Below are 23,383 nucleotides of genomic sequence, written 5' to 3' on the forward strand. Positions count from 1 at the left end.
CAGCAGCCTGTCCTGGCTTGATTCCTCTCCAGGAGTTTCTGGCCAAACCCTGACTATTAAGAACATGTGAGTACTGTAAAACCCATGTAAACAGTTTCTGAACATCTGACCAAAGGTTTAACATTTCTAATGTCAACCCCAGACCCAGCAACCCTGGGAGCTGGCCCTGGCCCTGGGCTGCTCAAAAGCTGCCCTGCCCTGTCAGGCCCAGCAGTCAGGATGGCTGGGAGGGACAGCACAGGAGGGACAGGCACAGAGAGCAGAGTCCTCCTCACCCAGCACGTGCCAACAGGACCAGAAATGCCAGGGCTGTCAACTGACTGACTCTGAACACCCACACTGGAGAGGAATTTGGAATTAGATGCCAACATTGCACCTAAAGGCCGTTCCACCAGTGTGTATGTGGGACAGAGAAGGTGCCAGACAGCATCCTGAAGGCTCTACATGGCCCAGTCTGCAGCATGGAGCAGGGAAGGGCAGAGCTCTTTTAGTCTTCAGCAGTGCAAATCTAACACATTTCTCACATTTCCCAATCTGGGTGAGATTTTTCCATTTATATGCTCTTTCCTACCCTGAAATCACAGAAAAGTACCTTTCTGGAATAGTAACAGAAGGGGAAAAAAAAATTGCTCATTTTTCCATTTTTTGTCACCACCAAAGATAGCTTGGAGATTACTGTACATCCAAAAATACTTTCCAAGGTGCTGAGACATCTGTAGGTTTAACAAGGCATCACTGGAAACAGTCAGGAGAGAATTTATCTGAGTGCCATAACCAATGGGAAGCAGAACAGCAGGTCTTGTGAAAGTAGCAGGAGGTTCTGGATAGCCAAGTCCTTTGCTCAGCTCTGCACATCAGATTTTGATAAATGAACTAATTTCTGCAGCACATCTTACTCACTGGCAAGACTGCAGATAATATATCGTTGCCATAGCATTCCACTGTCACTGTGAGCACAGCACCACTGAGAGAAAGTGATACCAAGGAAAAGGATAACAAATACAAACGTTACCAAAAACTGGGGGAAGGACAAGTAAACACAGGGAAATTTATCCCTGAAAAGCAGTAAATTGTGAGAGCTGAGTGCTCCATGGAGCAGCTCACGCTGGCCATAAATGGGAGCTATCAAAACATCCACCCTGAGTTTTCAGGTGCAATTATTCATCACTCAAAATGCCCAGCTCTTTACTTGCACCTCCCATGGAAGGCATTCATTGCACACTGACTGTGAGGGATAGACAGGCTGGATTTCAGAGGACACAACAACGTGTTTGTATCAGGGGAAGGATGATGCTCACATCAGAGGCAGAAGGTCTTCACAGCACTTCCAGTGTCTGATGGGCACGAGCAGTGTCACCCAGAGCAGCAGTAAATGCCCCAGTGCCCCAGGGAAGGAGCCGATGGCCAGTGCAGGGTAAGTCAGAGCAGATTTTAAGTGCAGGTACACAGAGGCAGTGCAAAGATCCACAGACAAACCCCCTTGGTTTCCTTTCTCAGCCCTGGACTTTGCAAAGCCTGGGAGAGGCAAGGCCAAGCGTAGTGTGCAGGGCTTCTCAGCCAAGCACCAACCCTTTATCAGCACCATGCTGAGCAGCTGGAAGTGAACCCCACTCCTTCAGCAGCTGAAAAGAGAGCTGAGGGTATGGGTGGTCATTGGGTCACGACAGAACAGGAGGGCAGTGAGGAGTCACTGCAAAACAACCCCAGCAGGAGAGACACCAGTTGCCCTGTCACATCGAGAGGTTTAAATCCATTTGGTTGGAAAAAGAAGGAACTGCTGCCCAGTGAAATTCCTTTGCAGTTCTGTCTGTGTATGGCTGGCCACCAGCATCACTGCTGCAACAGCTGAATGACTTCCCAGCCACAGAAACCTCGCTGAATTACCTCCAAAGGATGCTGTATGAACCAATAATTCCTCACCCAGCGGAGCTGTCAGTGCCTGTGGCTGCACTGCCCTGTCTGTGCTCCCATGTGCACCACTTCCAGCAACAGTCACAGTCCAGCTGCCCAGCCTGGTGGTGGCCAGGGAGGCCAAAGGATATTCACAGCGTCCGAAAGGGATACACACACACTGCACAGCTGAGGTTCTCTGAGCATTTTCGAAGACACCATGTGGAATGAGAACTCGTGCTTCTAATGTACAAACATCAGAACTATTAAATTAATGCCACATCTACTGCAGCAGTGCCAGAAAGAGACAGCCCCTCATCCTGAGTCCCCCAGAGTCCCATCTGAGTAACAAGGAACACGGGTTATTTGGTCACCACTAGTGACCCTTGTGACCTTCCAGACCTCTCAGCAATCTGTAACACAAGTTTTTGTTGGACAGATGGAATTGCATTTGCCAGATTCCAAGATGGGAAAAAAGCACAGGATAGCTCCTCCCTGCCTGAGGGCTGTTCTCCTGTTTTCCCTGTTGCCTCCATCCTTGTCAATGCATGCATGAATCAGCAATGCAGCTGAGGTGAGCTGCTCCCACAGAGCTGCTTTTTAAAACAAGGTCAAATTATCAGCACAGACACACTTGAGGTGATCCCAGCTCCTGGCACAGAAGGATCTGCACACTTTGCTTGCTGTATTCCCCAACCACATCCTGGCAGAACACATCCAGTACACACCCAGTGCCTGAACTCATGAGATAGTGGTGCAGTGGAAGCAAGGCAGCTCATTTTAAGTATGTGGTGATGAGAGAGAGAAACAGGTAAAGAAATATTATGAGATAAGAAGGGGGGTGGTGCCATCAGTGAAAAGATACAGTTTATATTATCCTTGCTGTAAAGTTAATTTGATTTTTTAGATATTCCTTTTCCACAGGAGCTCAGTAGAAAGAAATTAAATTCACAGGATACCATCCCTTTACAGCTCCTGGAGCAATTACCTAATTTAAAGACAGCATCTATTAGATTAAGTTACGTACCACCTAAATTACCAATGAGCCCATATGCATTAGAAACGTTCAGTATGAGCTCTGAACTTTGTGATCGTGTCCTTGGTGGGTTAGAAGAGAATGGGGTAACAAAGATGCAGGGAGAAAGCAGGAAAGCAGGGGACACCAGCAGAGACAGCCCAGCAGTCTGAGCTCAGCCCTGGGCAGCCTGGGTGTCAGGGCCCCTGTCAGGGGCTGCTTCAGGGAGCAAGTTGCCTTGTTAGAATTCTGCACTGCAACAGAGCTGCAGGGGCTGCCTGGAGTAGTGGAAACCTCTCCTCAGAGGATCTCACCTCTCTGCCACACGTGCCACTCGCTCCATGCCTGGCAGTGAGCAGCCAGAAGGACAGGAGGGACCATCCAGCAGCAGGGGAGGTCTGACACTGCCCCCACAACGCCGGTGTTGGGGAGGGCACACCCCACACCCCGCTGGCTCTGCCAGCTCTGCCAGCTGCTCTTTGCAGTGCTGGGGCACAGAGAGACCCGTCCACAGGAGGGGAAGCAAAATCCTGCGAGGTTGGTGACAGCAATGACATTTCTGCCATGACTGGAGAGCGCTGTTCAGGAAAATTACAACTAATTGAGACCAGAGGTTCTTGCAGACTTGTCTGGATCATGTATTGCCTTTGAAATCTGGAAACAATACCTGTCTGTGGCCTGAATAACACGCTTCAGAGCTGCCACACGAGCTCTTTTATCTCCGCAATAGCTTGCTTGTCCAGGGAAAGGAAGCCAGTTCTAATCTGAACTCTCTTGTTTGAAGATTTCTAGACATATGGTGCAGCAAAATTACTGCAGTTATTGCAAGGTTTCCCCATGTGAAGCAAAAAGATTAGGGACTTCATATTTTATAGAAGAGAGGAACGGAACAGAGATAGAGGTACCTCTATAGCAAATAGATACAGAAGATAGGGTAGAAAGTGTAAACATTCTCACATATCAAGTATTGGAGCAAATATATAATAATAAGCCAAAATCCTCTCTTAGGATCCCATCTTTAATTTCCCTCTGGAATATCCTCCTGACAGAGTTTGACAGAAACCTGAACTGGGAGCATGACATTCATATACCTTATTTCTCACTACACTGTAAAAGAACATTTGCATAGCTGGTATAAAGGGGCCTAACATGTTAAGATTTTAAGCAGGGAATAAAAAAATCAAAACTACTTTTGCTGATTTAAGAAAATAAAAATATAAGAGACCCTCATGTTTCAACATATAAAACAAACTCTGCACTTGGAAAGAACATGCTCCTGTGGCCACCTGCTTTGGGACATTTTACCCCTTCTCAAGCCACCAGCTGGTACCAGTCACCTCTGAAGACAGGACACCAGAGGACAATCAGTGATTCAGCCTATTTTGGCAACACCTCTAATCATAAACTGGAACAGACCTAACAACTATGGCCAAAGTAACAAATAAGAACAGGACACGTCACCCAGTTCAGCCTCCTGCTATCACACCCCACGAGCACCAGCTCAGCTGGCCGGGCACTGCCCTCAAACCCAGCAATATTATAGACCCCACATCTCTTCTCTGCAGGAGGGATGTTCAGCAACAGCCAAGCAGAACGGGGTGCTCCCAAACAGGCTCCCAGGCTGTTTCTGCTGGAGGACTGGGACTGCTTTGGGGCACAAAGACACAGCTGAAAAATCCTCATTTCTTCCAGCAGAGGGTAGTGGGACACACAAGCCAGCAAACCAACATAGGATTACATTGCAAGCAAGAGACAGAGGCAGTTCCAACAAAACCAAGGGTGCAAAACCACAATGGCACAGCCTGGTGGGAATGTTACAAAACTGAACCCTGTCCTCTGTTTGCATTCGCCAAATGAGGAAACATCAAACCCAGCTCGTTCTCATCATCTCCACCCTTCCCCAGTAACAACACCAGCTTCATTCCCCTTTCTCATTTGGGGAAGGGACACCCCCGGGCAGCTGCAGGGGCAGAACAGCCATTTTATGAACATCCATACCAGAAATCTGTCTTGGAACTGGTCTCCTTTCCTTGAGTCTCCCAGACTTTCAGGCTCTGTTTCCTCTTCTCTGTCTCCCCTTGTCCTGTTGCTAAATCAAATGCCTGAGCAGTGACATCCCCCTCCTCCTGCAGCAGAGGAACACCCAGCAATGGCTGCTGTCATTTGGCCATGCCAAGGCATCCTCAGGTGCCTCCACGGCTCTGGAAGCCCCTGGACACACCCCTGGGCAGATGTCCCAGGCTCAGAGGCAAAGGAGACTCGTGGCTGTTCCCATGCACTCCCTCAACAAACACCCAGAAGGTCACTGAGGTAACAGCACAGTCACAGCCTTCTCAAACTATTAAATGACTGTTACCCCCTGGCTTAGATCAAGCATTTCCAACTGTATCAGCACAAACCATGTCCCAGGACTTCCCTGTCTGCACGCCAACGACTGCAACATCTCTGCTCTCATCTAACAGGATTAGGGCAGGCTGCTGGAGACAGCTTCTCCTGCAGGGAAAATCTTATTACAGAACCTATCAAAAACCCAAAGGCTTTTGGGGAGCAATAAAAACCTAAAACAACCCACAGTGACTGTCACAGTAACAGGGATTGTTTTTATTTAAATGATGAAACGCAGCATCACCATCCTGGGTCTGTCAGCTTGGACAAAATATTTGTGCTGGTGCACAGGTATTCAATTCAGGTTGACAGAAAACAAAATTACTTTGCTTAGAAAACATCCTAAGAGATGATAGCATCTTAATTACAGAGACAGGGAAATGGGATTCAGCCTGGTACACAGGTTTGCTTCTTGGCAATTCCCCTCCAAAGTGCACAAGGCGAAGATGTGCCAGCAGCCATGGGGGCAGGGGGAGTTTCACTGCTTTACCTGGGTATTATTTACTGTATCCCCAAACCCACAACTCCTGAAGGCAGAAGAGCAGCTTGCTCACACACTGCAGTGGACACAGGGGAGCTGTTTTCCTACTAATACCTCACTGTTCACTAAAAGTCTATGGGTTTTGTCATTTTGGGGTGTGGTTCATTTTTTGGAAGAACCACAGAGTACCCAGAAAACACACAATTATGCACTGGGCCTGATGAACTAAAAATCTTCTGACTCTGTGGCCATAATTCAGGCACATAAGCCAGTTACAGTTACCTGAGATGCATTAACAAAGCTCAATACTCCCAAGCCCAAATGGGACAATTAGCAGCTCCTGTGCCAAAACAGAAGACTATGGAAATGACATTTGTGTCACCATCTGCTAACGAAATGCAACAGGCAAAGCAATTCAGGGAAGGAAAAGAAAAGGAAAATAAAAAAAGAAACAGTTTCCTGATGAAACTCGTTCCCATTTCCAAGAATGAAAGCGAATATTCAGCTTAAACATTACACTTTCCAGATTCCCAGCTGGGACCAGAATGAGGAGCGTTAAGCATCTGATGATTTAACTGCTGAGAAATTTCCAGGCCAAATTTTCAAGCGAGAGGTTTGGATACAGATCTGAACTGTGGGATGTTGTGTCTGTGGAGTTCTGCCATTCCTTCCAATGGCAATAGCTGGCATTAGCGTGTGCCCTTTTTAAATACCCAGTTGCTCCTGAACTTTGTTAAAATTCCCAATTCATGCTTTTCCATCTTGATTTAATTTAAAGGGTAGAGACCATCATTCTGCTTTTCAGAAAAAAAAATTAATATTTACTTCTTGCTGAACAGCTGTAACAGTGTAATGAAAATAATTTACCCTTCAGCTTTCCTGAATGAACCCCTTATCTCTCCTGGCCTTTCCCCTGAATATTTGCTGAAAATCATATGCCGCAAGCAAACTAGTTTTGGCTTATACTAGGAAACTTCCTAAACTCTGGGGTACTCTACTTTCCTTTACATTCCTCTTCACCAGCAGACAAGTCTACCATCGTGGTTAGGGGAAGTGTGGAGCTGCACTTCACAGCAGAACAACCACAGAGACACAAGCAAAGCTTGCAAAGCTAAAACCGTGCCATCATCTCCTTTGACTGGGGGGAGAAAATAAAAAAAAAATAAAATCAAAGTAATCAGAAAATCCAAGCACAGAGTTATAATTCATATTGTGAAGGAAACTTTGAAGAATACTTGTAATTTCTCAAAATGCAGTACCCTGTCCCTGATTCCAAAGGGCAATAACAAGGTAAAAACCAACCGTGCTCTGGGAAGTTGAATCCCTGAAGTACCCTTGGGTGAATATGAAAAGCAATTTCTTTTTTAGAGCCAAAAGAGTCCCTTTTTCATGTCTTAATTCCAGGAGGCATATTTGAATTCTCCAAATAATATTTTTCTCAGTCACCCACTGGACTAAAAAAAGGCTCTTGTTCATTTACCTGAAGAACACAGTCAAGCAGTTGGAGTGATCTGGTTGCGGGTTATTTTTTTCACCAGTTTGTTTATATATTCCACAATTCAGCAAATTGTTTCTCTGGAAACACCTCACCTTTAACATTAACTGCCCTCCTTCAGCAGCTTTGGGAAGTTTTCCTTTTAAAACAATACACAAAGATATGTCAATAAATATTAATTGGGAAGTGTTATAGTCCATCTCAAGAGAAGTTCACCAGCTAGGGACAGACTCAAGTTCACTGGAAGAGCAGCTGAAATCAGTGATTATCAGCAACAGAGCAGTAAAGCCTCAAACAAGAGATTTCCACAGCTGCACGTTGGGCATGGAGATGCAGGCGAGGAGTGGGGCCCATCCTCTTCCTCACTCCCATCACAGCAGCCCTCCCAGAGCTGCTCACTTGTGATAGGAATTTTCTGACATGCATCCAGGCCTGTGTCCACACACTACAGAGAGGAAAAGAGCCTCTGACATTGCTTATTCCTCAGGCATGAGTGACACACTCATTTTATCAGCTCTTCAACATTTGCTGTTCAACATTAAACATAGATATCAGCAGGTTTTGTTTTTTTTACAATCAGTCAAGTCATTGACAAGTTAACAAATCTGTTTGCTTTTCATGGTGCTTTGCTTTGATTTTTTGTAATTAAACAAAAGATTGTTTGGATCCTGCCTTTTCCCTCAAAATGGAGCACTGCCAATACAGGCAGTTTAACTCTGTCTTTACTTTCTAAAGTCTCACCTTCTCTCTTCTCCTTCCCCATGACAGCTCAAGGCAAACCACAGTCCCTGGGACATCTGAAGGTTGTGGTCTGAATGCATCCCTTCCTGCCACGAACAAAAGCAACCAGCTTTGCTGAATTAATAAATATTTAAGACTTGTTAGTATTTCTGAATTGCAAAACTCCATGCTTGCAAAGGCTATAGAGAACACAGCCCTCCTTCAAAAGGTTATTAAAAAGAAAATAAAAGCTCCATGTTAGTTGTCTTAAGTGTGCAAGACAAGAGGACACATCTGCCTTGTGCCTTTAGTAACTAACACACAGAAGCTCCTTTAGTATTCCTTGCTTCTCTTGCATTCACAGAACCATGGCTTAGCTTCCCAGGGACTTTTTGTTAATGTTGGAATAAAAAAGGCTAGAGATAATGATATGGTTATGCTAAAGATACAGTAAACATGGCCAGCAAGAAAATGCAAGTATCCTCATTCTGAACAGTAACAGATGCCAAAGCAGCAGAACCCTGCCTTCTACTGGAAATGTTTTCAATTATTCACAGTTTGTGCCAGCAAGACAAGGCAGGGGTTAAAGTGAATTCAGAACCTCTTCAAGAGATGCAGAAAAAGCAGAGAGTGCCCAGAGTGTGCTCCCACAGGCTCTGTCCCACTCTCCCCACGGGCTGAGGCATCTGTGCAGTTCAACCATTTCAGCAAAGCTGCGCCTTCCTAAAACCCAGTGTGGGTGTGCACTTCTGGCAGAAGGGCTGCCTGGGCAGCGCTGGGGAGGAGCAGCCAAGGAGAAACAGATTCCCTTTCCACCAGGATTTTGTTTCCTGCGTGTTTGACTGGATTCCTAACACCCGCCTTTGCAAACACACGGCTGTTCAAATTACACCGAATCTTGTGTGGCTCATTTACCACAGCACAACCAGGGACAAAGAAGAGAACTTAAAGGGCTCAGCTCCCTCCAAACAGGAAGAAAGCCCGTGGTGACAGGCTGGAGAATGTGTGATTTGTTTTTCCCCCAGCCCATGATGCACACACCCCACACAAGCTCGGGAAAGTCCAGCAGAACTCTCACACAGGCCCACAGTTGTCTGCAAGAGAGTCAAACCCCCAGCTCCCCCTCCCCGAGTTAGGAGCACAAAGCACGAAGAGCAGAACCTCTCTGGAACATCTCTCTTGCAAATTGTTGTAATTTCCCATCTGTCTCCAGCTCGGATGACTTTGCCAGGTCCACAGGGGACAATTTCCAGCATTCATTTTGGATTAAGGGTTCCTCAGCTGTGACTCCAGAGCAGAGGAAATGCCCTGCTCTGCCTGGCACAGCCGTGCCCAGGGGACAGGGCCAGCCCGAGGGGCTGTGCTCGGGGTCCTGAGCAACCCAGAGTCCAGCAGTGACCACCTGAGCTCAAATTTTAGGAACCAATGCCTCTGTCAAGTTGATTTGCAGACTGATAAAAATTGTGAAAGATTTGTTGGATACCCTCCATTGGAAAGTACATGGTTTGTTCAGGCCTTTTTTTTTTTAACTAGTAAAGTTGTTGGCTGAACAATCCAACACTTTTTTTTCCACTACTGAAATCTATTGTTTGTCATTTGCTTTTGGGTTGAAAATGACTTCTAACACCACACCTTGCTTTGTGTGCAACCAATATTACAGTCAGTCGTGTTTGGCTTCTCACCTAGTTTACTGCAGTGGGACTCCACAGACGTTCACAAAAGACAAACAGGCAAAATAAGAACTGCATCCCCTGGATTGAAAAAGGTTTGCAGAAAGGGCACATTCATTTGCTCATTCTTTCTCTGGCAACTTCTGAATTTTGGAAATTTCTGGACTTTTCAGTAGGCACAAATTCTTTTTTTTCTAGTGACTAGAAAAGCATGTTTTAAATTTGTCTTTTATGACAATGTTTTCTCTATACTCAGTGAAAGCCAACCCTACAATGCTGTGTTCCTTTACCTGCCTCTTCATTCTTAGTTCCCTCACTGTCCCATTTCAGCCAATCAGTTGGGGCTGAGTTGCCTCCAGCGCTGTGTGAACTTTCCCGTATCACACCGCTCCCGAGTGGAGGCCAGGCTGGGAGAGTCACCTTGCACTGCTTTGCTCCTGAAGCATCCCCTGTCTGCAGAGGAGCTGCACCCTCACACGTGGGGGCTGCCAGCCAGCACCGGGTAATTAACTGCAGGCTGGGAGAAAATTTGAATTAGCACAGCCAAGCCTAACATCGATCTGCCAGGGCAGTGCAAATCTGCAATGCAGATGCAGAAGCCTATTTACTCAGTTCACTTCAGTATTTTAATTGCAATAACTGAAGCAGCTCTACCAGTTTGTTGCTCAGCACCTTCCACCCTGTGTCAGACTCTGCATAACTGACCTTAATTCTTGGTCCCTGGGTGGTCTGTGTGTTGAAACTGGTGTTTGAAACAGTGACAGTGCTCGTGCCTGCAGTGTGTGCAGACTGCTGAGAGTCACACACAGCAACTAAATAAGCATAAAGAAACACAGTGCTGTGGGTGTTATGATCCTTTAGTGCTCCCTCATCCCCCACCACTACAGCTGTGGGAGAGGAAAGTGGTTCGAGGAAAGACACACGTCAGCTCCCAGACACTCCCAGTTCTGCTCTGTCTTAACGTGGCTGAGAACTGCAGCCCCTGAAACCTTTGGCAACCAGCAGCTGCAACTCCACTGTGTCAGGCTCCAGGTCCATTCCCTATTTACTTTTAAGCCAATTATAATGTGGGCTTGGCAATTTATTGGTAATATAAAACAGACTAATAGACCGACATTTTCACCTAACACACAGGAAGATCATTTTTCCTCTGTATAAGTGCATCCCTTCCTTCTGACAGGAACAGGACTGCAGTGCCAAGTACAGGAATCAAGGAACTACCTGCCAGCACAGCTGGAACTGAGCACCAGCCTTGACTCTGGTAAAAAGGGCAGACAGAAGCCTCAAATCTTTGCCTTCTAGAGAAGATGGCCAGCAACACTGTCCCAGCACCTCGCTGTACCAGAGGGCCCCTTCCACCCAGCAGCAGGCAGAGAGGAAAGCTGGACTTCTGCAGCTCTTCCTACAACATCCAACTGCATCAGGGAGTGAAGCAGTTAAACACTGCTCCATGCCAGCTGATAAATTCTGGTCAGAAACCAAGTAAGCATTTCGACAAAGGTTTGATCAGAGCTGCCTGGGGGCCTGGCAAGATGCAGGAAACTTGTGTGACCCACTTACACCGCTGATCAGAAGCCTTTTCCTACCAGGAGGTGGGACAGAGCATGAGAACAGCCAGTGAAATCTGAGGGGAAAGCTCTCCACAGAAATATCCTGCAGTTCATTGTCTCCAACTTTCAGTACCATCACCAGGTAGTATCCCAACTCTTCTGGGCTTTTGACTACCAAGAATACTAAAGCTTCTTCATGCAATTCCTCTCACTTTTGCTTTGAACTTGTTTCCTGTAATGGAGCTTTTTTGCAACTCTGAAAGACTTTGCATACTAATAATGTGACAGGAATATTCCCTGTGCATAAAGAATTTACATACTATGCAGCAAGACTCCTTTATAGTTGTTCACTTTTGACCAGAAAGAAGGCTCAGAAAGAAGCCCCTGCTGGCACATAAGTGGCAGCGATGGTAGAAGAGGAGTGAAGTGCTGGAGCCATGAAAGAGAAAAATACTGTTGTTGGATCATGAAGTAGATGCTTGGAACATATGTCAAGGCCAGATCCAAACAGCCAATTGTTGCTGTTATCTACTTAATCTTCTGTTGTGTGGAAAAGGGAGTTAGGAAATTCTTTTCAGCCAACGCCGACTGTCTAAGCCAATGCCCAAGGCAAAAAGTGCTCTAAACAATAAGGCATTTTGTTTAACTCTGCAATAAATACTAAGTTTGCAAAGACAGCTGTTTGGTTGCAGTCTCCCCCCCTTCCATTTCCAGTCAATGTTTCATATTTACATAAATGCATAACCGTCCATAATCCCCCCACCCCCAAGTCTCAGCCCCCCAAGAGAGCAGGCACAGGGATGGAAAGAGGGGCTTAGAAGTTTAATCCTTGAAACAAAAGGTTAGGCCACTTCCTTGAGAGCTGCCACATGGTGTCTGTTTGAAAAAGTGACATTTGTGGATTTTTACTTCACAAGATTATCAATCACAGAACACTTTCATTGAACAAGGATCTCCAGCAGAAGAAAGAATTGACAAGAGCAGCTCCTGTAAAACATGGGAAATAGGAACAACCACAAGTCAGGGCTGCATTCTTTAACCTCTGCTTTCAGGGGAACCCAACCTTGACAAACTACAGCCAGCATCTGTCTGTACCATGAAGTGGTCCCTGATCTTTCAGCAGCTGTATTACTCATACAGTAGATTAACATTACTGTTTGCCCTACCTATTGATCGTGAAAAGCTAATAAACACAACTTTGGCTGGAAAAGGTACATGCAAATCTGTGCCTTTAAGCTGAAGATATCAGTAAAACGAGTCCAATCCAAACCCAGAAATCTTAATTTAAAGGGACATTACACTGAAGGTACACTTACCTTCCTCTGTGCACAATAAAGTTCTATCATCTGTCTCTGGCAGCACAGACCATTTGGAACATACTATTCATAGGTTACAATATAGACTGTGGAAAGACAGAAGTCTATTAATTTAAGTTTTAAAATGTTTAATAACCATCAAAGTGCAGGGTTCTGGAAGCTGACAACTCTTTGCCAAGCAGAGAGTTATTCATTCTTGCACTCACACCAAACTCTGCTAAACTTTCTATTCCAAGGCCACCAGAGTTCCTTGAATGAAGATGAAAGGCAGATATAGGAGCAGACAGACCAAACCTCTCCACCATAAGCATTCCCACCCATGACCAGATTTGTGCTCGATGGCACAGAACACCATGGATGGTCACGTAGTCATTGCTGAAAACTCTGAGGATAAAGAAATTTTGAATCTAACATCATCCTCCTGGGAAAAAAATAAATTCATTTTTTTCCTATATTCAATGCAAGGCACAATCTCTTGTGTTCAGTGGGATGAGCACGAATCTTTAACGTGCTTTGGGTCTACCACCATTTCCTTTTAGAAGATAACTTGCATATGGACACACTAAGGCTAAAATAAATACATCCCAATGAAAGCACAGACCATTCCTGGACTGGATATAGAGCAGGAGAGCTCAGGCATCCACCATGCTACTGAACCTTCAGCTGCGTGAGATGTTGAAGGAGGGAAGGCAGGTGAGCCCCAGCTCAGCTCTCCCACCCAGGAGCAGGTGCCTCCTCTCCCCTCACCCTTCCCCAGCACACGGCTCAGTCACGGACACGAGGGGGTGTTCCCAGTTTGCTTTCCTGGGAGTCTCCACTGGCTGCACATGGAGCCAAGTGTTCACTCAGCTATCACCACAGCCAGGGGGCTCAGACATGCTCGCCAGCCCTTGTGCAACCAGTGTTGCTGTTTTACAACATGTCATGCTTGGTGCTATTGAAAGGAAAAGCCAATAAAAGGAAAAATTAATCTGGTGATTAAACACAACACTTTGGATTGCTGGCTGCTGGCGCTGGCACCGAGCCACCTTCTCCGAGGACAGAACGGAACCTGTCTGCTGTCTCCACCAACAAAAGGATTTGTACAAAATAAGGCTCTCTTGCTATGAATGATGAAAACGAGTAGCTTGGCAAAGGGACCTGGCCAACCATCAATTCCAGCTTTGTTCTATCCCAGCTTACAGCTGACATTGTCCAGTTCCAGACTGAGATGATCCTGCTCTTACAGAATTCCTGCATGCCATGTAAGTTACAGCTAAATTCACAAAATACAGAATTTATGGTATATTTGTAAGAGAACAAGGTATTTGCATATGTGTCAGTGCAGTGTACAGTTTGGCAATCTGAATCCTCAGGGCTTGCTAAGAACCTGCTCCCTCAAAAGCAGGCTTATGTGCCATTGAAAGATTCGTGCTGACCCTTTGGAAAGAGATTAATTCCTTTTCAACTAGGAATATTTGCATAGGGTACTGTGTTAGTTATGCCAAAGGCCTCTCTGATACTTGCAAAAACTGCAGTTTTTGTGATCAGTTATACAATGATCATTTTTATTCTGCCAAATGCTGAAGTTTAAATTAAACACTGCTTAGAATGTCTCTCTTGGGGAAATTCAGATATGCAAATATACTTAGTGAAAACTGAAGGGGTTGCAAAGACATAAATAATTTGATCAGAAGAAACCTTTGACCAAACCTTTGATGATGAACAGCAAAATATCAGTTTCTGGAATCCATGTTCCAGGCTTCAAATGGTTGTGGCAGACTAAAATAGTTCTGAGACATAAATCCCATAATCTGACACAGAGTACGACCTGCCCGTTTGTGTGCTTCCCCTGCTGAAGTAACTATAAGAAGCTTTTCTTCAGCTCACCAGGCAGGAAAAACTATGTGTTGATAGAAAAGTTGTGCTGCCTAATGAATGCTCTGACTCTGCAGGTGATGGACAGCCTGGCTGTTGCTGGAGCTGGTGAGAAGGTGCTGTCAGACCGTTCAGCACAGCCCAGTGACCTGTCAGGGTTCAGCATTTTCCACCTTCGCCTTCCTCCCTCAGGCTCCCTGCACACACCCTCGTCCTCCAAAGCCATCTTTCATTACAGCCCCAAAATCGTATTTTATCTCCTCTTCTCCTTGTTCCCTTTACAAATCCGACAGGTTTCCAGGGATGATTTTCAGCTCAGTTTTCCCTTTCTCAGAGCAGCTGGGTCTGTGCACTAACCTTTACTAGCAAGTTCAGGCTAACAATGTGATTATCATGTTCACTGTTCTAAGGACATTCCTTGCTTCTGCAGAAGCTGAATGCATTTAGGCTTCCCCCCCCCTCTTGTGGCTACAGACAATAAATACTGCTTATGTATGCTTTTTCACAGAGCAGCAGATTGGTGTTAGATTAATTCTAAAACCTATTTTATCAGATTAGTTTGATTAGCTTGGATTTCAGATCTGTTCTGCAAGACATACTAAAAATCTCTCTCCAGCTTAAACGTGGGGGAAAAAGCAGTGAATTTGCAAATGTATCATAACAGAGAAACAAAGCTCCTGCTACAAAATAAAGCCAGAAGTGAGAGGCAGCAAGGTCATGACAAATGGAAGGAGTAAAAGCACAGATAAGCATCAAGAAAGCTCTTCCAGTACCACTCTACCATGACCAGTGTGCCTATGACTTTGTTAAGTAGCGCTGCAAGATCACACTGAATTTTTTACTTCTGTAAGCAATTCTGCTTGGGCCAGAACAACTGTGCACGTGAGCAACCTGCCAGGGATGTTTCCAGCTAAAGAGTTCATGGTCTAACCCCACAGACACAGGTAAGGAGGTAATTGGAGCATTCTTCATGCTGCTTACAGGCTGGATGCTCTCCTGACTTAATCATAATGCTTTAGCTGAAACATCTCACTGGAGACAAAAGGAATAGACACAAACAGTGTGTGAGAAAAGGATCTCCAAAAACACAATACAGAGAAGGTATTTTTTACACCTGTGCAACTAAGATAATTTCTACAGACAAAACCCACCCCTTCTGCAGGACAATATTTTGCATATAGTGAACATAACCCTGAACAAGGAGATTTCAACTGTGACACACAGCAAAGCAGATACCTTTACATCCTGAAGGCAAGCAAGCTTTTGACCTGCCAGGGGAGAGCTGGAGACACAGGAACTTCAATTTTTTGGTCTCAGGTGACTGCCTTCCTGTAACTCAGCAGCAGTTCTGCACAGCATTAATCTTACTTTGCAAATGCTCCACAACCTGGACTCGCTGGGCTTCAGGACAGTCCAAAAAACTCGAGTGGAAACTGCTCATGTTTGCTCGACACCTCATTTTCAGGCTGCTTGTCATCTCAGTATTAACAATGTGATGGCAGTTCTACTGTGGAGCAAATTCCTTATAAATATGGATTTCCAAAACTGAAATGCCTAGGTAATAAAGACAGCACAGAGACACAAAACCACTAGTAGGATCATGTTTCAGACTGGTTGCAAAATGTGACCAGACTGACAGCATATAATTCTTCTTAACATCTACATAAATTTCAAATATAAGAAATATGCATTTAAACAATACAGCAAAGGACAAAAGTAGCATTAGATGACTCAAATGAATGCAAGTCGCAGAAATGTAAATAGAGTATTTTATTATTACACCCCATTTCCAGGCTGCATAAATAAGTGCACATATATTCTGTGGTTGTACTAAGCCACTTTGACAACTATGACTCTATTGTGGCAACAAAATGCCAAGAAATCCCCTGAGATTTAGCAATATTTTCTGACACCACAATCCTGCAGCTATCTCCATGAGCAATTAAATGAAAATACTGCACTGCCTCCTGCTACATTCCAGAGAGCTGTGTCAGGCAATTCAGCCTAAGAAAAACACTGCTGATGTGTCTGACACCTGCCAATCAGCTCCAACTCACTGCAGCTTCCTGAAGTGCTTCAGAGAGGCTTGCAAGAGAACCACTGTAATTAGATGCAAAAAATATCTTCCAAACAGGCTGGTCTTCCTGAAAAGGAAACCTGTATTCTTCAAGGGGCAGAAAACTGCAGCTGTGGAAGATGCCAGGTTGCTGTACCCCTTCTGTGCCAACACTCCCTGCCACCCCCACCATGGCCAGAGAAGCTGGGCCCTGCTGTGGTGGGTGTGGCAGCAGCCACCAGGAACACCCCAAAGGGGAGTTGCTCAGCTGAGACCTGCAGGCTCACACACTTGTTGCCATCAACTTCTTACCCGCTGGAGGAGAAGGGAAATTTGCAGCTGGCTGAGACCTGCCAGAGCTGGCACAAAACACACCCTGGGAAGGCAACAGAAAGGATGTAGATGTTTCCCAGGGAGCAAAGGAAAAAACCCCACTTAGAACTGATTGCCTTGGATTAGGTGTGTAAAGGAACAGTGAGTGAAAACGGAGAGAGAGACTGGATGTAGAAGAGAGAGCAGCAAGGCAAAAGTAGAGAGGTCAGAGAGGAAAGCTGGAGTAAAAGAGGTGACAGAAAGTGTTGCAAGGAAACAGTAAGTCTGTTTTCCACAGTGCAACAGTAGTGACATACTGGAGCCAGGGCAGGTATTTTTTGTTCCAGAAATGGCTTCATGGGACACAATTCTTCCACCTTCATTCCCTTTAGTTGATGCTGCTCAGTCAGGCACAGTAAAAACCTCTGCCTCAGAAGGACTATTGACAACCAACTCCACTTGTCTTTAGGGTGAAACAGGGAGCTGAACATGGAAGGGCCTGCCATCCCACCAGACAGGTCACTGAATGCTGCCAAGAACTCTAGTACATCCTCAACCTTAAAGCTACCAGGGGTACTTCCACAGCAAACTTACAGCATTTTGGTGGTCAAGGTCAGAATTACGTAGCCTTTAGCTCTTAGAGGTTATTAATACAAAAAGATAATGACTAGTTGCAAATTTTGGCTCTTCTTTTTTTTTGTGGGGGTTTTTCTTGTCTAATTTTAGCTCTTTGTCCACTACAAGCTGGGCTAAGCTTAAATAGTTGGTAGCTCTGCTTTATCATCCCTGAGCTGGAATGCACAGAGGTGCAGCCTTCATGCAGCATCTGTGGGACAGCCTCTCCCTCGGTTGCTCAGACAATTCCTGTGCCCACCAAAGGACATGCTCTGCAGGAATCTGACACACGGGAATTGATTTTAACACATTATTCAGGATCATGTCTGTTTTCATCATGCTTTTCTACTACAAGCAAAGTCACTTTCTGAAACTATTAAAGGACCTGGCATCAAATAAAGCAGAGCCTCAAATTCCTGCCTGGAGGGTTCACGTTACAGCATTTGGAGACTCGAGCAAAAGGCAAAGTTTGCTGATAGACAGCCAGACTTTTAAACTCTGTTTGCTCAGGCTGTACCAGAAGCATCCAGCACTAACACAGTTCTAGCACACATAGCAATCATTTGTTCTGCTTGACAAAGGTCACCAGGCATCAGCTTGAATCTCTCACTGGAGTCCCTTTACCAAATTCTGCTTTCAGTGGCAAAACCAAAGCTGGTTCACAGTGAGCTGGGCCTCATTTTTTATCATTAGCAGTCAGGAACATTATGCCTTTCTTATACACTGCAATTTTAAATTTGCAGGGTATAATCCTGGGAACTAGGATTAAGTTTAATATGCTTTGAATTCACATGATCTCATTACAGGATGAGATGATTCTAGACAGACTACTCTGCACAACTGCATGCTAAATGTACTCAGAGGCCCAGCATGTGACAACTCTGCACGTAACTGAGCAATTCTGCCTGGAAAGGAAGGTTTGTATAATTTTACTCAAAGAACCTTTTGATTTCAGTCTTAGTCTTCTGGCTAAGTGGCAAATTCTGAACACTAAAGTAGCCCTGCCATTTTACAGCAACTCCCCTTAAAGCTGTTAAGATTTTATTCTGGGCCTCAAAAAAGGTAAACAGTTTTAAAGAACCTTAAGCTGGTCTCTTTTACTACAGCAAGGTATCAACTTGCTCTTACCTTGCAGTAGGATTTGCAAAGGTAACAGAGGGTTGATACCTTGTCTAATTCCACAAGTGCAGAGGTATGTGGCTTGTGTGTCTGATTTATACATGGACATTTCCAACTTTCAAAGGGGAAAATGTGATTTAAGTACCAGATTGTCTGCCAAATTCCTCAGACAATTACAGATGTTTCTTACATGTCTGACTGCTGAAACCTAGATTTATCCAAACCACTACAAATTCCTCTACAAGCCATTTGTCTAGAGTCAAAGGACAAGAGGAGATCTGGATTTATGGGTCACGACACAAACTTATAAATCTTTGCCCTTAGTTTACGATCTAGAAAACATTTAAATATGGACTCTGTCAGTCGAAGTAGCTTTGGTCCTTTAATCCTGTGTTCCAGTTTAATGGAGCAGGAGCAGCACTTGTGTTTCCTGCCTTAACGTGCACTTACTGGTTTTGGACAGTGCCAGTGTCCACAGCACGAAATTTTTCAGCTACTTTTTTAAACAAGCAAAAGAAAAGCACTTCTTGCCCAGTTAAATTCCAGTAACTTAATCTTTGTGATACTAATGGTGATGATGTTTTGGGCCTAAAATTTGGCAGGGTGTTGCCACTGACATTCCCTCAAACCAAAACTTTTAATCATATATTATCCCAATTTTTTAAATAGCTTTAGCTGGTTCAAAACACCATTTTTTCAGTGAATGAGCTATTCAAAAATCCTAATCAGGGACCCATTTTACTAGGAGCTGTATAAACACAGCTGCTAGAGAGGCTCTGGTACAGACTGCAACATAATGGTTTGAATTCTGTTTGGAGAAGAACATCACAGTGGCAACTTAAACACGTCAAACATGCTTCTGTGACCCCAAAAAGAAATGTGATATGGTTTGATATAAAATAAAGTGATATGTAATACTCAAAGAGTGGAAGGTGGAGCCAGAGCAACCATGATTTAAATGATGTGTATTTGCACTTGAAGAGCAACACCCATTGTTGAGTGTAAGAGTAAGAGAGGAAGAAGAGGAGCTGAGGAGGAAAGACAGCTCTGAGAAGTGAAGACAACCTGAGGCAAACGAGAGCCAAGGAGGCCACCTGAGAGCTGCTCTGCCCACCAGAGCACTGCCAGCCCTGGCCAGCGAAGCATCTGAGCAACCACTGATCCTGAAGGGAGGCTCCCAGGATTTAGCAACATGTGGGAGACTCTTCAAACTGTATTCTGCTCCAGTCGGGTCCTTTTCCTTCACAGCTGATCACCCCTTCCAGGATCCAGGAGGAATCCGTGGGGGAGCCAAACCCAGAGGGGAGAGTGCTGAACATCCTGCAGACTGAGGGGCAGGAGGAAGCCCAAAGGCACGTGAGGCTGCAGGTGGAAACCAGGGAGGAGCTCTTCCAGGTGGTGCTTCCACAGGCTCCTCTGGATGCTGCAGGAAAAGGTGAAACACTGGTTATACACACTGCCCAGAGGCTTCAGGGAGGGGGTGGGCAATGGGAAGTTTGTTTGGTTTATTTGCTCTCAGTTCTAGCTACAGCCAGCCATAATCCCTGCAATCATTTCACTGTGCCCCAGAAACAATACATTTGAGATAGTCTGGCTGCCATTTATTCACTAGATACAACAGCAGCAAGGAGTTTTCAAAAAGGGGTTGCGGTTGGATTGATGGACATGTAATCATTCTGGAAGGCAAAATGAATCACTCAAACTAGTGGGGTAAAGCAAAACTACACACTGAACTCCCCTTAGCCAGGGAAACAAAAGAATAAATTACCACATTCTACATGAACAGGGGGAAAAAAATTAAAAAAGGACCAGAAAATTTTCCAAGACAACTGACTTCAATTAGTATTTGAATTTCATATTCAAAGGATTTCTAGGAAAAAAATCTTTTTGGAATGGATGTGAATTTGTTATAACTCAGTATACAGCTTACCTTCTTGCTGGATCTTGAATTCTCATTCCTAGGAGAGAAGAGGAACATATCAGTGTTGTATTGCCAGGCTGAAGCTGGAGGATGTTCTTAAGAGAATTTGCAAAAAGATCTACTTACCTAACTCTCTGCCTCTCAGGTGAGGAAGGTCCCTGTAATTTGGACTCTTTTGATCATCTTCAAAAAAAAAAAAAAAAAAAAAAAAAAAAAAAAAAGGGAGCTGCAGCTCAGATTGCAAATGCTGGAGTTGCCCAACCTGAACAAGCAGTGTTGGCTGCTGCAGTTCAAATTGGCCATGGCAAAGCAAATCATGGTGCACAGCAGGTGACTTAAATCTCTTTTATCAGTCCCACCTGTACTACCCAAAAAGAGGGCAGCATTCAATTCAATAACCAGGTTAGGTTGCTTGAGTTTTTCCTTGGGTACTTCTGCTTGTTAATTAAAACTACCAGTTCTACTGAGTTGACCATTTTGTACAGAATAAACAGTTCTTTTCAAAAATCCCATTATAGGCTATGGATTTTTTCCACCCAAATTCTACCTCCACTAAAATCTGCAGTCTCCTCTCGGACTTTCCCAGCTGGCAAGGCAACACATCCCTGCTATTCTTTGGATCATTCTTGCTTGCTTGTTTATAGGAAGTGGTCTGGCCTTCCTAATGGACTGCACCTGGGAGAGATTTGCCCGAGCAGCAAAATCACTCCCAGGGAAATAGTTTTTAACCACACTCCTTAATAATGATCTGCCTGGGCTGGATGTACTGCCTGGGCTGGGGATTTTAGCATGTGGACTCTCCAGATCTTCCCATGAAATGGAGCCTTTAGTCTCATCTTGAGGATGTGTCTTGCTGGGAATGATCTTGATGCTCATTTTCTTTATACAGAGATTGCTAATCTGGAGAAGGAGCTCAGGACAGCCAAGGAGAACACCAGGGATCAAACCAAGGACAGGAGGCGGGTCACTTGGTAGGGTAACTCCAGATGCCCACATTTTGCTGCAATATATGATCTGTACATCATACACTGCACTCAGAAATGACACAACAGCCACAAACTGTGTCTCGTGTTTAATTCTGGCAACACAAGGGAGCTACAAAATCCAAGCCCATGTTTGACATGTGTTTGTTCTTCACAGCCTGTACCCCATGTTTGACATGTGTTTGTTCTTCACAGCCTGTACCCCATGTTTGACATGTGTTTGTTCTTCACAGCCTCTCCTCAGAATTCCACCCGCAGACCCCAAGGCCTGAGTGCACAGCCCACATTTGAGTTCAGTTTTGGGAGGTTCTCACAATCCTAACAGAGATCTCATTTCTACCAGAGCAGTTACTCAGATTCTCTGGCAGGACATGGGATAAGTTCATTCCAGCCATACACTGACCACAGGAGTTCAATGAGTTTATTTTGCAGCTTAATGAAGAAACCACTGATGGATTTTTGATGCCTTATCACATCTCTTCCACTGCCATGTGGCTGACATTACTTTGGACCTTTAAGCAAAGAAAACTTTCAACTGCATTAATAGGAATGAACCAAGAAATGATTTTGGTGATCTTAGAGGACTGTCAACTAAATGTCTGTAATTACTGATAAATTCTTATCTGAGGTTGAACATAATTAAGATTTCTGTTGATAATCCAAAGCCCTGGAGACTTCTTAACTTTGCACAATGTGTTTATTGCAGCTACTGACAAAAATCTGTTTTCTTGAGCCTATAAGGAAATCTTTCTGGGATAGGTGTTGAGTTGGTCAGAAATGTTTGCTTCACAGTTCTGGAAGCTGAGGACTTCTGCCTTCCCCAGTGCAGTAAAATACAGATTTAAATTCAACCTTCTATACTTGCTGTGACAACGGACTTTGCCCTTTCTGTACATTTTTCCTCACCAGAAGAGTCTTTGAATGGCTCCTCAATCTCTGCTGAGATGAAGCTGCTGCACTTTAACAGACACTACGAGCAAAATTCAAGCCAGTAGCTCAGATATGAGGAAACTGCTAACAGGATTTTTCAGAAGGATAATGAAGATGGATACTATAAGTGGAAAAGACAAGAGCGTGTGGCCATGGTCAGGTGCCTTTCCACCTTCATAAAATGGACAGAATCTTGTTTGATTGATTCTTTAAAGAACTGACCTGGGGAATTACCTAAACAACTAAGTTGTATTACCTCCAGAAGTGCAAGAATGAAATTACAGTTGTGACACACACTGAGTCAAGTTTTGATTTTTCCTTCGTTTAAATTCTCTTGCCAAATTATGATTAAAATATAGTTTAGGTTGCACTGATCTTTTCTGCACTGTAGCATAATACAAAATCAAATGTAAGTCACAGTTCTTAGTATTATGTTGAGCTGAAACTTCAAAATTTCTTTCTAATGTACACCTTTTGACTACCTTATGTTATTAACATGATTGCAGGCTAGCTCCCACAGTTGGGATTTATGCTTTTATGCTGAAAGACCTTGGGTTCAAACCCACAAACTCTTCTGGGGTCACTGCATAAGTGCTTTAAGTTTTCAAAGAGAAGGATAAGTAAAAGGTCAGATTCAATGGTCTGTTCTCCTTAATAAATAACAGTAATAATATGAATCATTCTCCTTTCCTGAGTCAAAGCTTCCCAGAATCATTTCAAAAGTCCCCTCCAGCCTTATGCTAACAGACATCCCTAGCAAAGTAAGATGAGGAAATTCAGTGCTTGTTTGCAGGAAGGATTCCCTCCCACACAGCATACATTTTTCCACCCTTGGAAAAACACTACTTTACTTTCTAAAATGGGGCACTGCATTAAATAGATCCCCCTGCACATGAACAGGCAGAGACATGAATTCCCCTCGTTTCTGGAGGGGAGGGCAGACCTGGGTGTGACAGAAGTGCTGGAGCTGCCAGGTGACTGTGCAGGCCAATTCCCCACCAGGTCTGTTCCACACAAGCACACACAGTCAATCTCCTGGGAAACCTTCCTGCTTCGGCTCTGATAGCA

At 44.5% G+C, this 23,383-nt stretch overlaps 1 protein-coding gene and 1 long non-coding RNA gene across 2 annotated transcripts in view; both read right to left on the reverse strand.

Moving 5' to 3' along the window:
- The window catches only part of ZDHHC8 (zinc finger DHHC-type palmitoyltransferase 8), a 108,084-nt gene that overhangs the window by 32,412 nt on the left and 52,289 nt on the right, over nt 1-23,383 (reverse strand). The gene's annotated exons all lie outside the window — the stretch shown is intronic.
- LOC113994248 lies at nt 19,460-20,577 on the reverse strand. The gene is made up of 3 exons (XR_003542986.2): nt 20,529-20,577; nt 20,412-20,439; nt 19,460-19,904 (listed from the first exon to the last, which is right to left on the reverse strand). It is a non-coding gene; the product is annotated as an uncharacterized LOC113994248 (long non-coding RNA).

The sequence above is a fragment of the Pipra filicauda genome, unplaced genomic scaffold (assembly GCF_003945595.2).
Source record: "Pipra filicauda isolate LSUMZ 115617 unplaced genomic scaffold, ASM394559v2 scaffold14_size4853619_pilon, whole genome shotgun sequence".
Lineage (NCBI taxonomy): Eukaryota > Metazoa > Chordata > Aves > Passeriformes > Pipridae > Pipra > Pipra filicauda.